The sequence below is a fragment of the Lemur catta genome, chromosome 4 (assembly GCF_020740605.2).
Source record: "Lemur catta isolate mLemCat1 chromosome 4, mLemCat1.pri, whole genome shotgun sequence".
Taxonomy (NCBI): domain Eukaryota; kingdom Metazoa; phylum Chordata; class Mammalia; order Primates; family Lemuridae; genus Lemur; species Lemur catta.
In genome coordinates this window covers 671,403-686,399 of record NC_059131.1, presented here as the reverse complement: position 1 = coordinate 686,399, position 14,997 = coordinate 671,403, and positions in this window count along the sequence as shown.

The window sequence follows — 14,997 nt, the reverse complement described above, 5'->3', positions numbered from 1 at the left end:
TGTCCTGCGTTCGGCTGCGTGCCCTGCACCCACCACCACGTTCCTCGCTGCAGGTCTGTGGACGTTCTCCCGGCGTCTGCTCACGCCAGGGCCCAGCTGGCTCCTTGCTCTTCCAGGGTGTCTGCTGTTCCCCCGGGCCTTTCCACACATATGTCAATATCAGCTTGGCAGTTTCCACCAAAACAAAGAAAAAGCCTGCAGGAATTTTGATTGATATCGTATTAAATGTATAAATCAATTTGGGCTCAAGTGACACCTTTAACAACGTTCAGCCCTCCCACTCACGAACAGGGCACATTTCTACGCGCATTTACAACGTCTGTAATAGGTTTCAGAAATGTTTGCTGTCGTCTTTTGTAAAGATTTTGCACATTCTCATTAGGTTTGTTTATTGATATTTTTATGCTATTGTAAATGTTTTTTTTTTTTAATTTCACTTGCTAGATGTGTGGTGCTAGTGTATGGAAATGTAATTGCTTGTTGGATGTTGACATACTATCCAACAATCTTAATAAACTCACTTATTAGTTAAAATAGTTTTTGTAATATTCTTTTGGATTTTCTATATCCAGTCATTTTGCTTGTAAAAGAGGACAGTTTCATTTATTTCTTTCTAGCCCTAATTTTTAAATTTCTTTTTCTTACCTCACTGCCTCACTTAGGACTTGCAGTGCCGTGTTGAAGGAAGGGGCTGTGGAAATCCTCTCATTCCCAGGGTCACGGTGGCGCCTTCGGAATCCCGGCCCTGGAACACCCTTTATCCCAGTTGGAGCACACCTTTCTGTTTATGGTTAACTGAAGGTTTTTTTTTTTTTTAATTGTGGTTATTGTTTATTTGAATCATGAATGGATGTTGAATTTTATCACGTATTTCTGTAATTACTGATACTATTTTATATTTTTTATTCTTTATTCTGTTACTATGTTGCATTACTGAGATGGATTTTAAATATTAAGCCAACTTCCATTAGTAAAATAAACCCCACTGGGCACAACAGATTATTCTTTTTGCATAGTGTTATATTCATTTTGTATATTTTGGTAAGAATGTTTTGTCTGTAGTCCTAACAGAGTGATCTGCAAGTTTTGCTTGTTTCTCCCTTTTCTTATATCGAGATTATGTTGGCGTTCAAGACAAGTTGGGAAGTGTTTTCTCTTCTACTCACTGGAGGAGTTTGTACAAGATTGGCCTTGTGTCCTCCTTAAATGTTTAGAAGAATTTACCAGTTAAGTCATCCTGCTCTTTGTAGGAAAGTCGGAAATTATAGATTCAATGTCTTTCATGGATGTGAGTATTAAGAGTTTCTATCTTTTTTAACTTTAATTTTGGTCAGTAGAATTTTGTAAGTATTTTGTATCTTTCACCTACATTTTCATATTTTTTGCATAACGTTATTTATAATGTCCTCTTATCTTTTTCATAACTGTCAACTATGTAGTGATGGTCTGTCTGCCTTTTTATTCTGCATATCAGTCATTTGTGTCTTGCCTATTTTTTTTGTTTGTTTCCTGGGGTCTCACTACATCTGTCAGGCTGGTCATGAACTTCTTCCCTTGAGTGGTCGCCCCACTTCAGCCTCCCAGGCTGTCTGACTAGGAGTTTGCCAACTTCATCAATTTTTCAAACAACATGTTTTTTTAGTTGAATTTCTCTTGTTTTCTATTTCTTTGGTTTAGGCCCTTATGTTTACAATTTCCTTCCTTCTGCTTTCCTTGAGGTTAGGTTGCTGTTCTTTTTCTAGATTTTGAGATGAATCTACAAATTACTGATTTTCATAATAAAATATATATTTATGATTATACATTTCTCTGCACACATTGCTCTAGCAGCATTCTACTAGTTTTGATGTTTCATAACTTCATTATTATTCAGTTGAAAATATTCCTAATTCACATTTTGATTTTTTCTTTGATCTATGGGTTATTAAGAAGTATTTTGCTTAATTTCCAAATATTTGGATATTGTTCTAGTTATTTTTTATCACTGATCTTTAGCTGAATTCCACTTCTGACACAGGACGTGCTCTGTATCTGTTCAGCACCTGGAAATTAGCTGAGGTTTAGCACAGCATCTATCTTAGCGAATTTTCTGTGTGAACTTAAAAAGAATGGACTATGCAGCTGTTGGTGTGTTCTAGTTAATTAGATTCAATTTGTCGATTATGTTATTCAAATCTAAATTCTTACAATTTTTGTCTCTTGTATTTATCAACCACTGAGAGAAATATTTAAAAATTTTCAACTATAATTTTGGCTTTATATATTAGGTTCAAACATATTTAGCATTGCTGTATATTTCTGTCGAATTGAACCATTTATCTTTATGAAATACCCCTCTTTATCGCCAACAATACTTCCTGCTTCAAAGTCTCTCTCTTCCCTTCATTAGTTACATCGTTTCTAGAATTTGCTCTGTTCTGAACCTCCGGGTCCATCGGGCCAAGCCTTCTCTGTTATTCCTTTGTGCTCATGTTCAATGTGGCTCCGGTATAAGCAGCGTACGTTGGAATCTTTTATTTTCTCCAGAGAGATAATCTTTGTTTTTCAGTTAGTATATTTAATCCATTTACACTTAATGCTATTACGAATACTGTATTTTATTTTAAACTTATTTATTTTCCATGTGCCCCATGTGAATTTTTGTTTCCTTCATCTCCTTACGTTTTATTGTGAATTAATCAAGGTTTTTATTATTCTATTTCTCCCTCATTAGTTTATTATTATACATTTATATTATTTTTCAATGGTTATCATATAGTAAAAATTGACTATTTGTGGTTTTGTGTATTTTAGGTTCACAAACACCCACTCAGCTCTCCTGCCCAGCGTGCGGGTCTGGGCCACGCACTCGGGTCCCCTTGCGTCGGTACTGACCGTGACTCCAGTGCTTGGCGTGGGCCCTGGGTAGTCCCAGTGACGTGGCGAGGTGCCCAGCGCCCCCTGACCGCAGGCCTTGCGGGTCTGAGTCTGCCATCGCTGGCTCTGCCCACGCCTGTCGGGCTAGGCTTAGACGGGGAGGGACGTTGAGGAGCACAAGTGGAACCGGCTTGCCGGGCGTGAGCCCGACCCTGGCCCCGTGCGGGCCTTCTCCTTTCACCCCTGCAGTCTCCGCTAACCTCCCCAGGGTCACCCCATGACTCCGGCAGCGGCAGCTGGCTTGAGTGTTCACGCTGCCGATCGCACAGGCAGGTCGGGGTGCAGAAGGGCAGCGTCGGGGTCTACCCGGCAGGGGGGCAGTGGGACAGTCGTGGGGTCCTGGGTGGGGCCCTCAGCAGCCGTCTTCTGTTTGGTTTTGTTTTTACTTCTCTGCTGGCTGCTCTGGAGGGAGAGGGCGGCTGAGTCAGCGGCAGTCTGGGAACTAAGGACACGAGAGGCGGGCACTGTGCTCTCTGTCCTCAACAGACCTCAGACACCCAAGGAACAACTTGCGGAGCTGCCTACTTTCCCAGCCGGGAAACCCATCGGAGTGGGCGTGGGCCGGAGTGGTGGGTGATGGCTGCTCTCCCCAGGGGACATTCTTTAAGTCTGAGTCGCCTGAACTGCGGTTTCATTGTCCTCACTGTCCCTGCAAATGCAATTATGAAGTGACCAGCAGGGAAGTGTGGGCAGCGTCCTCTGCAACAGCTCCGGCTCTGGCCGTCTGCGGGACCCGGGTCTGCCTGGGCTGCAGCCCCAGCGAGCTCTGAGCCCCGAGCGGGAGCTCCGAGTCCTGGTGCAGGAGGACCTGCCGGACGGTCAGGGCAGAAGCTGAACCACCTGCACGTGTCGGCCGATGACAGATGTTGGAGAAACACCAACCCGCCTTCCTCAAAGTGACCAACTCAGTGACCACCTGCTGCACGCCCCGTCAGCGTGGTGGGTGGCTACACGACTGTCCCATGCTTCTGTGTGTTCTCCGACGTCCACAGTGAAGTGGGTTTATGTTGTCTGCAATGACACATCCACTGTTATTCAGCATGCACGTATGTCCACACACACACACACACACACACACACACACACGATACCCGGGTGTGGTGCACTGGAGCAAGGTCAGCTGACATGAGAAGAACCGAATTAATCGAATTTATAAATTAGCTCCCGGTCACAGCTGGCCCCTCGCCAGTCACAGAGGAAGGAAAGACAGGAACGAAACCAAAGTGTTTCTGGAGGAATCTACAGACAACCGGCCATGCTCAGATCCACAGCCAGTGTTTCCGCGGGACTGCGGTTTTAGTTTTGTAATGCTTGTATCTTTTTTATTCAATAAAGCAAAGTGCCTTGCCTGTCTGATGGAATGGAAGGTGGGAACTCTGGGATGTTCACAAAGGCAGGGCGCGGCTTGGGCGCGGCTGGGGAAGGACCCTCCGGCCTTCCCAGAGGAGGTGGCAGGAAGGAGGGGCACATCTCTCTGGGCTCGGCCTTGCTCTGTGAGGGCCCCGCCTGCTTTCGCCCCTTCATTTTGGGCACTTTTATGCTCCTGAGAAGAGAGTGGGAGTGACGGTAGGTGTCCCTGGGTGTGGTCAGAGCCGGTCCCTTGCTGACACACGCTGTCCTTGGAGCTGGTGAGAACCCACCGGGAGGCTGCCAGGTGCCGGCTCAGCCAGGAGACCGGAGGGGCATGTCTTAGAGCGCTTTGCTGCGCACAAAGCCCTTGGTCTCTGGGGCAGCATCAGCAGGTGTGCGGGAAACTCAAGCACACCTGTGCCCACCTGCTGCAAGGTGAGCGATGGGCGGGGGCGGCAGGGCCCGAGTGTCCCGGAGAGCTCAGGGTCCTTTGGTTTTTGCCAGAAAACACGCGACCACTCCGGTGGGTGCCAGCACAGCCCCACCCGGGACTGCGCCGGCGTCCGGAGGCCCCCGGGGGTGTGGCAGCAGCGGCCGAGGCCCCTGGGCGGGTGGGGAGGGGCCGGGCGCGCAGGGCTGAGGCTGGCTGAAGGACACGCCGGGCCTCGTCTCCTCGGGGGACGGACAGCGGGCTCGCGAGAAACACGCTCCGGCTCTCTGCCTGCCCCGAAATGAATTCCAGAAACTGGAAGAAACCGATTTCCTTAAGTCTATGGAAAAGTCCTGCGGCACCTTCTCCGCCCCTTAAGACAACAGCTCCCCGCTCGGTTTCTGTCTGATCGGCCAACTTTGCAAAGGTTTCCGGTGACCCAGCGTCTGTGGCGCTTGCGAGGTGACAGCCAGGATACTCGGTGAGCGTTGACTGTGCTGTCAGCCCCGTCACAGGTGTTGCTCACGCTGCTGTGACCCTCACAGCTGCCCGCAGGAGGGGCTGCCCCCGCCCCCCCCCTTGCAGGTGAGCGACCACACTCGGGAAGCCGAACTTCCACCCAAAGTCTCGGAGTCTGCACGGGGCCCCAAGGGTGCAGGGCCGGCACCTGGCTCTGCAGGGGGGGAGGGGCCTGGCGTGCGGCATGCACCGCGGGTTCTGTGGTGTAAACTCCCCCCTGTCGTGGATTTCGGGCTGTTAACCTGACGACCAGCCCACAAATTTCCCGGAAAGTTTAGAGTCAGCAGAATTTAAGGAACCGGCCCCAGCACACGCTGCCTACGAGTCCTCCTGAGCTCTGAGCCCCTCTGCTCAGCCGGTAGGCCGTCCTGCCTTAGATGGCAAAACAGTCATCGGACTCCTGAGACTGGGTAAAGCAGGGCAGTGTGTTCACACTTTCCAGCGTCACTGTGACTTTCCCTCTGCCATTTTCCCCTTTTCTCTGCAGGGTCCCCCCCCACGTCTATCCTCCACCTCCCCGAGCCGGGGCAGCTTCCTCCTGCCAGCCAGCCGGCCCCGGGGGCTCTGGGCTGCGGGTGCCGCACGGTTGGAAGGTGAATCAGTGACAGTTTCTCGGTGTCGAGTGTGGGCCGTGCCCTGTCCCCAAGCCTGCCGTCAGTCCTGAGATCTGCTCTTCAAAGGGTGGTCCTGGAGGGCGTGCGGAGTCGCGCCCCTCTCCTCAGACTGCCAAGGGGCCTGGCTGCTCCCCCTGGGCCTGCTGCTCCCCCAAACCCGGCCGCGCCATTTCCCTCATTCCTGAGAGAGGTGCTGGCGAGGCCTGGCACAGACCTCGTGCCGGGGAAGCAGGGCCACCACCGTGGCCTCCTCCTGCTCCAGACACGCTGCAGGCCTGTCAGCCTCCCCGGGACGAGCCAGCCCCGGAGCACGTGTCCCCCCGCACGCTACATGGAGTGCTGGGGCAGGTGGCAGAGGACAGCCAGCTCCTGTCCCCGCCCCTCACCCCCAGTCTGCTGGGAGAGTCGTGACGGCGGGAACCGGGGCCCCTGGCACGGCCAATAGGAGGCTGCCGTCCCGGACAAGAGGGCAGCCCCCCTGCCCCTGTCGGCCCCGACCCGGAGACCTCAGGGACACACGCATGGTCCTCCTGCACCGCACCGTCTGCGGGCAGCTTGTGCCACAGGCGTGGGGCCTGGAGCAGGTGTCGTCCCTGGAGGCAGGGGTGTGACTCCATGAGCTCCGTCCCCTCCTAGACGGGGTGAGCTGTGAGGTTAGGGCAGGTGGGCGTGACGGCAAGGAGGTGTAGTCAGGAAGGGACGCCAGGCTTCCGGCTAACCTGAGACAGCCCCGACAGATGCCAGTGTTTCAAGGGAACAGCTAATATTGATGACATGGCAACACTTTCCAGAACCCGGGTCCCCTCTGCTTCACCCAGGGAGCGAATCTGAGTGTCAGCCACTGGCCACGCTGTGGCAGGACCCTGGGCACACACACTGGAGGCCACCCGTGTCCTGGAGGTGCCAGCGGTCTTGGGGAAAGGGGGGTGCATGTGGATGGCAGAGTGTGATGCTGAGAAGTGCGAACCATCTTCTGTTCCTTCTAGAGCTCACGCGGGGGAAGCTGCGGGTCGTAGCAGGACGGGTGGCTGTCCTCGCCCAGGAACAGGAGGCTCTGCCCAGCACCACGGGGGGCACTGGATTCCAGACAAGGAGAAGCCTGCGGGACCTGAGAGTGTAAGAAGGACTTTGAGCTTGTTTGTCTCGAGCCCGCCTGGCTCCAAGTCCGTGAAGCCGGGACCACCGGGAAGGTGTGGGTGCCCGCGGCCTCCTGCCCTGTGCGCCAGGCTCCAGGCACTCTCGACGCTGCCTGGGAGCCCAGGAGCCCAGCCAGGCCCGGGGCTCGTGGTCGGGGCTTCCACAGGATGACACCGTCCGTCTGTCACAGAGGTCAGGGCGCCTGCACTTGGATCCGAGGCAGTCATGCACATGCGTGTCTTTGCACTAGAGTGCAGTTTCTCGTGTCTGTTACAGGCCTGCCACACAGACGGCCCCCGGTCAGTGTTGGTGGGACTGAACGTTTGGTCCACCTGGTCAGGGACCTTGGAGGGCTCCACAGCTTTGTGACCGCTGTCCCTTCCTTCCACCCGGTGTGGTCCAGGGCCCTCTCGTGATGTCAGCCTCTGCCGCGATATGTGGTGGCCTTGCTTTGCCCGCCCTGAAGGACACTGGCGTCCCTGCAGCTCCTGAGACCCTCGGGTGCCCCGTCCACGGCCCGCCCGGGCCAGCTCGGGGCTGCAGCCCACAGCACCGTCCCCCGCTCAGCAGAGCAGGTGCCCGAGGGTGCCAAGGTGCCTTGTTCCTGCTGTTTGTTCTTGGCCACTGTTTCCGGCCCTGCCAGTGGCTCTGGGCACACGGTGAGCTGTCAGTGCAGGGGCTTCCTGACGTGTAAAGATACATCTCACACGTTCCCACAGCCCTCAGCACAGTGAATAGTAAAGACTTCTAAACAGGTGGGCCTGTGCATCACACACGTTCTAACTGGGAAGGCAGTTAGAATTATGACGCTAACACGACATGGAGTTTGTGAGAGGATTTCACATCATTATAAGGTTTCTGGTCGCCCCTTACCTGTCCATGGGTGTATCTGCCCTGGTCTCCCCTTACTGTCCATGGGTGTATCTGCACTAGGCTCGCCTTACCTGCATATAGGAGGCACCTGCCCTGGGCTCCCCTTACCTGCATACAGGAGGCACCTGCACTGGGCTCCCCTTACCTGCATATAGGAGGCACCTGCACTGGGCTCCCCTTACCTGCATACAGGAGGCACCTGCCCTGGGCTCGCCTTACCTGAATACAGGAGGCACCTGCACTGGGCTCCCCTTACCTGCATACAGGAGGCACCTGCACTGGGCTCGCCTTACCTGCATACAGGAGGCACCTGCACTGGGCTCCCCTTACCTGCATACAGGAGGCACCTGCCCTGGGCTCGCCTTACCTGCATACAGGAGGCACCTGCCCTGGGCTCCCCTTACCTGCATACAGGAGGCACCTGCCCTGGGCTCCCCTTACCTGCATACAGGAGGCACCTGCCCTGGGCTCCCCTTACCTGCATACAGGAGGCACCTGCCCTGGGCTCCCCTTACCTGCATACAGGAGGCACCTGCCCTGGGCTCGCCTTACCTGCATACAGGAGGCACCTGCCCTGGGCTCGCCTTACCTGCATACAGGAGGCACTTGCACTGGGCTCGCCTTACCTGCACTCGGGGTGCAGCTGCATGGACCCTTGCCTGGGAAACCCCTGGCACTCAGTGCTGGCACCCAGGGACCCTAATCCGGCTCAGCATGTGAAGGGCGCTTCCCGGAGGCAGTTGTGTGGGGCAGGAACGCGGAAGAGGGAGAGGTCGAAAAATACAGGACATTCCAGTATTTCTTTTTCTCTTCAGACCTTAAGGAAAAATGGCGTCTGAAACCTATTCCCGATTTTAAGAAGGGCTGCAAATGTTTCCTGGAAAAAGAGATTCTCAGAGAGTCCTGTGGGGATGATCTACGAGACATGTCCCTTCCGCCGTGAAGCTCCAGGTTGTTCCGGAGGGAGATTCCCAGCCGGCTGCCCTGCGGACCGGGTGGTACCGTGCGGCTACAGCACCCCTGCTTGTGGACGCGGCCCAGCCTGGCGCCACAGGCTTGGGCAGAAGGGACACGAGTGAGAACACAGGTGAGTCTGGTGTCTGCAGTGTGCATGCAGGTTTGCAGGAGTCTGCAGGGAGCGCCAGGGGTGTAGCAGGAGGTGAGCTCTGGGGACAGGTGAGCTCTGGGGACGGGTGAGCTCCGGGGACGGGCTCCCAGCGAGCCCAGGGCTGCAGCCCCAGCAGGACGTGCGGGGTCCATTCCAGCGAGAGGCCGAGGCCTTGGAGGACCAGCCCCCCTTCCTCAGGGCAGCCACCAGGGCACCCAAGGGGCCCCACACGGGGTTCACTCAGGGGCTGCAGGGAACTTCAGCCTGGCACCGCCAGCCTGGGCCTGTCTGCTCCAGTTCCATATGAAGCATAGAATTATTTTTTTCTATATCTGTGAAAAATGATGTTGGTATTTTAACAGTGATTGCATTGAATCTGTAGATCACTTTGGGTAGTATAGACTTTTTAACATTGTTGATTCTGCTGACCCCTGAGCACGGTATGGTTTTCCACCTGTTCACATCCTCTGCTATTTCCTTCCTCAGTGTTACGTAGTTCTCCCTGTAGAGGTCTTTTACCTCCTTAGTTAAATGTATTCCTAAGTGTTTCTTTGTTGCTGTTGTGAAGGGCATTGAGTCTTTGACTTGGTTCTCAGTTTGACTGTTGTTGGCATATGGGAATGCTACTGATTGCTGTACATTGATTTTGTAACCTGAGACTTGGCTGAATTTGTTTATCCATTCCAGTAGCCTCATGGCAGAATCTTTGGGGTTTTCGAGATATGAGATCATATCGTCAGCAAAGAGAGATAGTTTGACCTCTTCTGCCCCCATTTGGATACTTTGATTTGCTTCTCTTGTCTGATTGCTCTGGCTGGGACTTCCAGCACTATGTTGAACAGAAGTGGGGATAGGGGGCAACCTTGTCTGGTTCCAGTTCTAAGTGGGAATGCTCTCAATTTTTCCCCATTCAGTATGATGTTGGCTGTGGGTTTGTCATACATGGCTTGTATCATTTTTAGGCAAGCCCCATCTATGCCTATTTTGTTAAGCGTTCTTATCATAAAAAGGTGTTGAAACCACTTTCTTTGATCATCTATAAGAAATAACTCCTCATTCATTCAAGTTTGATCATGAGATGGCAGCAATTCAGCCACAGTCGCAGGCTCCACTTCTCATTCTATTTCTCCTCCTATTTCCACCACATCTGCCGTAACTTCCTCCACTGAAGTCTTGGACCCCTCAAAATTATCTAAGAAGGTTGAAATCAGCTTCTTTCAATCCTATTAGTGTTGATATTTTGATCTCCTCTCATGAATCCTATAATAGCATCTAGAAAGGTGAATCCTTTCCACAAAGTTTTCAACTGATTTTACCCAGATCCATCAGAGGAATCCTCTATAATTCCTCATATCTAGAGTCTTATGAAATGTGTTCCTTAATTAAGACTTGAAAGTCAAAATTACTCCTTGATCCATGGGCTGCAGATGGATGCTATATTAGCAAGAATGAAAACAACATTAATCTCCTTGTACCTCTCTATCAGAGATCTGGGGTGACCAGGTGTGTTGTCAATGTCAGGCTGCCAGGGCCAGGGGGGCAGGTCCCTCTCCGAGCTCAGCCAGTGGCTCTCAGAGGAAGGTCTCTGTGCTGGAGCTTCGAGGTGGTGATGTGGTTCTTGGGGAAAGGAAGGGTCCACAGCTCTCTGTCACTCTGCACCTGCTACATGTGGCCTTTCTGTTGTACGGATTCCCCTCCCGGCTCCAAGGGGCCCCGTGGCTGCTGCGTATTAAACCCCCCACATCAAAACCAGCAGCAAAGACCCAGCAAGTCCTTGGAAGGCAGACTTCATTTTGGCTAGACTTTTAGAAATATGTCTGTAATATTATGACGCATTTTTCTTTCTTTTTTTGTGGGGAATCTACATTTAAATAACAAAAAATGTCCACATGTTATAAAAATTAAAATCTACATGAAATAATAATTAGGAAGATGCAGCATAATTACCCTAATCATATTTTATAGATAAATCAATGTTTTCATTGGTCTGTCTTGCCGTTTAATATTTTTCAATGTTTAATTTCATACACTTCTACCATTTGCATAGACAGATAGAAATTGTATTCTAACTTTCACTTACTGTTACACAATGCATATGTTTCTATTTTACTAGTTTTTGGCTTTTCTTTGTTACCTTTGCTCGATGACACTCCCTCATTCTCGACAGACGGCCACTGCCCTGTCACGGAGGGCCACGCTGTGTGAACAGACTCCTCTGCCCACTTTTCCTTCCAAACAGGAAGAGACGGCATTTTCTTCTGCACATTTTATTCTCTTAACAATACCTTCTTAGTTTTACATCTCTTAGTCTAACCCATTCCTGTTTCCCACTTTTTAAAGTCTTGACGTATGATGTATGTACTGAAGGTGTAACCACTTGTGGACAGTGTGGTGACATTTAGTGACCTGCACCCCAGGTAGCGACGGCGCAGATTTCAGTGTGGAAGGAACGTCTCTGTTACCCGTGACGTCTTCATATTCTCCCTCGACCTACCGAGGAAGGAATCGTCTTTCGGGTTTTGTTCTCCAAATCCCTAATGGAGTAACCAGTCGTGGCAGCACTTCCTTGGTGCCGATGAAATAAACAAATGAGCACAGCAGGTTACCTGCACCACAAAAGGTATTCTGTAATTTTTACTGTTTCACCAAAGATCAACTTGAGAACAACTGGATCAGTTTAAAATGTATAATCAGATCAGAAATATGAACGTATCACCCCTAAGAGAGCTAGATTTTCTCTGAAAGTTCCTGGCGTTTGCTAGACTTTTGGCCTTTGTTGGCATCAGTATGATAAGGAGAGGCCCTTGGAAATGTGGTTCCTCGTCCCAGGCTGGTGTCTTTACGAGACGTGCAGCTGCTTTGCCGTTAAGCGTGAGCTGAACTTAAAATGATGACATTTTCTATTTAAAAGTTGTCTTTGTTGAAATTTCACCAACCTCTGGCCGCATTTCTTATTGTGTTGGGCTCTGCTGCTAGGCTGAGAGCCAGACTCTGACATTTCGTGTGATGTGAGTTGGGGGGGGTTGGACGGCCCACTGCGTTTCACCTGCTGTTTGTGTAGGAGCTACCGAGGCAGACATGAGATGCAAGGATAGATTACCTTTCCTCACCTTCTGCATCACTCCAGCACTGTCCACTGAAACAGATAAAGAGTCCTTAGTGGAAAATATAGAATGTGCAAAAGAATTTTCACTGGCCTTTCAGAACTATTGTTGAAGTGCATATTTCCTCCACCAAAAGTCATTACAAAGTGAAATTTAACAGAAATGAAAACTGTCAGATGTATTTAGTTGTGAAAAAATTAAGTTATGCAATTGTTCTGATAGGGCCTTTAAAAATTTTTTGACAGCTTTTGGCACTGCATGGGCAGATACACAATGTTCTTTCTCCAGACTGAAAACAAATTAAAAACTATTTAAGGAATACTTTGTTACAACAACATGTAGCAGTTAGACCCTAAGAGGCATCTGAAAAAATATAGGAGATATAAATTCTATCAACAAAGTTGCTAAAGCTAGCCACAAAAAGACCTTTCTGTTTCCTGATGCTCTAAAGGTTTTCTTGATGGGATTCTTGCTTTAGCATCATGTTTTAGCTTGGCCACTGCAGTAACAATGTCCCTTCATGTGGAAGGCGGCTCTGGGCCTCAGCTCCCTGTGGTGACACTGGCTCCTCTCCGTGGCGGGTACAGGAGGGGCTCCCGCAGGTGCTGCTCTGGCCTGTGGCCACCGTCTCTGGCCTGAGTCCCCCGCCAGGTGCAGCTGCTGCAAGTCACAGGTGCCAGCTCCCTCCTGCCCTCGGGGTGAGCTCTCCCTGGGGCTCCGTCCTTCTGCCTTGCCCACCTTGTGACCATCCTTCTGCCCTAGGGGGATGTGGTTCCTTTGGGTGCTGCGGCCACTGCTCACGTGAGTTGACCTCTGAGAGGTTCCAGGTCTGGAAGGACGTGGGGGAGCCCCAGGCCCTCCTGCCCTCCAGGTGGGCTGTGTGTCCCTGTTTCCCCCCACAGTCAGTGCACGAGCTCTGCCCTGCAGGGACTTGTGTGGGAAATCAAGGCAACTCAGACACGCCCCGCCCTGCCCTAAGGAGGCAGCGCCCCAGGGCCTGCGTAGCCCCCTCTGGTGGGTTTGCCCACCAGCCCCTTCCCCCAGGGCTGGGCCCCGCCTGCCCACCCAGTGCTCCCCATGGGACGGGTTTGCGCTGTCCTGACTGGTGGGCGGTGGGCTCCAGCTGCCAGCCGGGTGACGCTGGGTCCCTCTTGTTCAGGGTCCCTCCAGCAGTGACAGTTCCGGGCTGCCCTAGATCACCCACGCCCCAGCCAATCACCCAGATCCACCGGCAGCGGCAGCCCCGCCGGTGCCAGGCGCCCACCCTCTTGCTCCTGGAGACCAGAGGTCAGGGCAGCAGGTGGGCAGCTGTGAGTGTCCCCTGACGGTGTCGGGGCAGGGAGTTCAGGGCAGTGACACTGTCCCTCCCCATCGTGAGGCCACGGCTGATGCCCCACAGCCCACGCCAGGTGAGCGAGAGAGAGCAGGCACAGCCCTTGTTTAACCAAGTTCCACGTGACATGGGTACTTCAGAAACGAAGAGGCAAAGACCCAGGAAACTGTGTTTTTATGTTAAGTCTGAGGAAATAAGTGGAGTCGTGGAGAACGTGATTGGCCCCAAAGTGCAATGGAATGGCGGTGAGCCAGGGCCCTGCCAGCCTGCTGGGCCACAGGCACTGTCTCTGCCCATACCGGCCTCGGGCACGGGGCTGTCACCGAGGCCGTGCAGGGCGGGAGGGAGGGGTCCGAGAGTGGCCCCCGGCTTTGCGCCTCGCCCTGGGGGGGGGGGACTCCAGTTTCTGTGATGCCCGGCGAGGGGAAAGGGGCGGAGAGGTCAGAAAGAGCTTCCTACTTTGTGACTCCCCGATGTCCCCGAGAGTGAAACGCTCAGCTCGCCACGGTCCTGCTTTTTGGGATGTCGGGTTCTGAGTCCTGACAGCAGGTTAGACGACACGTATGAAATTGCCTACAAGAATAGCTGGTTGATAAAAAGTGCATTTGATATTTTTAATGGGGTGCAGACCCCAGAGCCCCTTACTCCTGGCTTTGCTCTCCTTCAAGGGCGCTGGGACTGGCCTTCCTCGTCTTCTCATGAGGCACCGTTCCTGCTGTCTCTGCGTGGGTCGTGCACTGACTAGAAAATCTGCCCTCCAGCTGAGCACCACTGACCCAGCACGGGCACCATGGGCCGTGCGATCCTTCCGGGGGCTCCTCTGCCCTCACTGGAGGGTGACAGGGAGCCCCCAGGCTCTGCCGGGGAGCGAGGAGGGCTGGGCTTCACGTGACAATGTGCCAGGGCCCGGCGGGGAGCGAGGCTCAGGGCACAGCGCATTTTGTGGCAGGAAGAATGAGCCGCCTAAACTGCCCATAAATCAACCTTTCAAATGTGTCAGGATTGTCTGCAATTTATCAAGAGGCGAAGTCCATATTTAGTGTAAGTTAAATAAAGAAAGTTCAGATTTAAAAATTCCAGGCTTTAGAAGACTTGGGACTTTTGCTTGCTTTAAATTCATAGCAGGAAAGCGCCTGCCCTCCCCCCTTGGGGACGGCATTCAATTGTCAAGCCCCCTGCGGGCACCTGCTTTGCCAAATGAACCCCCAAAGCTGGGTCCCATTGCACTCCCACACACTCACCTGCCGCCTGTCTGTACCTCCATCCACACACGTTGGTTCATGCGGTTGTTCTCTGCACGCTGAGGGTACCGAGTGAGCCCACGCGCCAGGCGCTGCGCCAGGAAGTGGTGCCAGGTGCTTGGACCAGACGTGGATTCCAGCTCCGTGGGCTCTGAGTCCAGCGCAAGAGGCAAACGTTAACATTGTGTGTGTGTGTCGTGAGGTGTCTGTGTGTGTGCGTGTGATGTGTGTGTGGTATATGTATGTGAAGGGGGTGTGTGAGGTGTGTACATATGTGATGTGTGTGTGTATATGGTGTGGTGTGTGTGTAGCGGGTGGTGTATGTGTGGCAGGTGGTGGATGGTGTGGTGTATGTATCTGCATGTATGTGTA